General features: G+C 23.6%; 1 protein-coding gene across 1 annotated transcript in view; it reads right to left on the minus strand.

Moving 5' to 3' along the window:
- Positions 1–1633, minus strand: part of LOC107625609 (delta-1-pyrroline-5-carboxylate synthase) — a 14445-nt gene that overhangs the window by 11850 nt on the left and 962 nt on the right. The window lies entirely within an intron of this gene.

Genomic DNA, 1633 nt, shown 5'->3' on the forward strand with positions numbered 1-1633 from the left:
ACTTTTTAAATATTTTAAAAGTATTTTTATATGTTAATAAATTCGAATAATACTTTTGTAAAAAATCACATGGTTAATTTGAAAATGTTATTAGTAGTTCAATCTAGACTAAAAATTGAAGCACAGGCAGAGTAAGCTTTAAAGCATATGGTTCACATATATGTATGGAGAGGCCAACCACAAACAAGACATGGGAAACTGAAAGGGAATAAATTACATATATGGATCCGATAATTTTTTTTATTGAAGATAGATAGGTAAATTTAAACTCACAATTTCTTAAATGGATATAAAAAGATTATATCATCATATATGGATCGGATAATTTGAGAATGAATAAATAAATAAAATAATATGATGGTTTTTTTTTCATGCACATGGAAATATATGTATGAATGGTAGAGCTCTAGAGGCAGGGACGGAGCCACATAGTAGAAAAAGAGGGGCAATGTCTTCATTAATTTTAATTTTTTACATATAAATTATATGTAATATTTTAATTTTTTACATGTAAATTATATGTAATTTTTAATTTAGTCTTTTTTAAAATTTTATTTTAATCTTATTTTATTGTGTAAATATTTTTTATCATTCTCTAATATTTTATCTAGTTCTATCCTTGTTTAGAGAAAAATGAATTGTAGGAGATAATTAATTCTTTAATTATTCTAGGATACTTTTTCTAATTTAACTTTTTTTTCTGGAAAATTATAAGATAGATAATGTGAAATGTTATTAAATAAGGTTCGCCTGTATAAGTTTCATAGTTTACAATCCTTTAAATTTAAAAATGAAAAATAAACTTTCTTTGTTTTTTTTTTCCAAAAAAATTAAAAAAGATCTTCGGTGAAGAAAAAAATGTAGAAGAATTGAACATTGCACCAAACCAATTGCCAACTCATAAGTTCCCACCATTAATTAAATTGATCTAATTCAATTACAAAAAACTTTAAGGTTATATCTTGAATCAATGTGTTTGGAAAAGTTTGTACGAAATGATAATATGGGCAGCGAGGTGGCAAAGAATATACTTTATTATATTAGAATTCAAAATATTTTTATATCTTTTAATAGAAAAAAATCTCAATAAAAACCTTTTTTAATGTATAAAAAAAAACCTAATTAACCAAATATATTATCTTTCTCACTTGCAAAAGAAGGGAACTAAGAATAGAATTATTTAATTACATATTAAAACTTTTCATTCAAGTTATTCAGAGTCGTATCTTCCATAAACCTGATACTTCATACTTCTAATATAATAATTCCCTTCATTGAAATCACTGAAATACCAAATTTCATTGGCCAAAAGTATAACATGGAAAATAGAATCCACCACTCAGAAACTTCATCTCTCATCAAAATCCCAGAAGAGCCATGATGACGTGGCTCAAACTTGTGCTTCTATTATGATTATTATCTTGTCCTCCACGCACATTATTATGCAATTATTATATAGTACAAATTTTAAGTTTTCATCCTATTTTAATTTGTTTAAAACAACTAACTAGTGCTTGGCTACGATATGTATACAATTTTAATAATATTTAAAAATATTAAAATATTATTTTTATTATTTAATAATATTTTTTAATTTTAAAATCAAAATTTAGTTTATTATTAACAAATTTTT

Source organism: Arachis ipaensis, chromosome B02 (assembly GCF_000816755.2).
Source record: "Arachis ipaensis cultivar K30076 chromosome B02, Araip1.1, whole genome shotgun sequence".
In the NCBI taxonomy this organism is placed as follows: domain Eukaryota; kingdom Viridiplantae; phylum Streptophyta; class Magnoliopsida; order Fabales; family Fabaceae; genus Arachis; species Arachis ipaensis.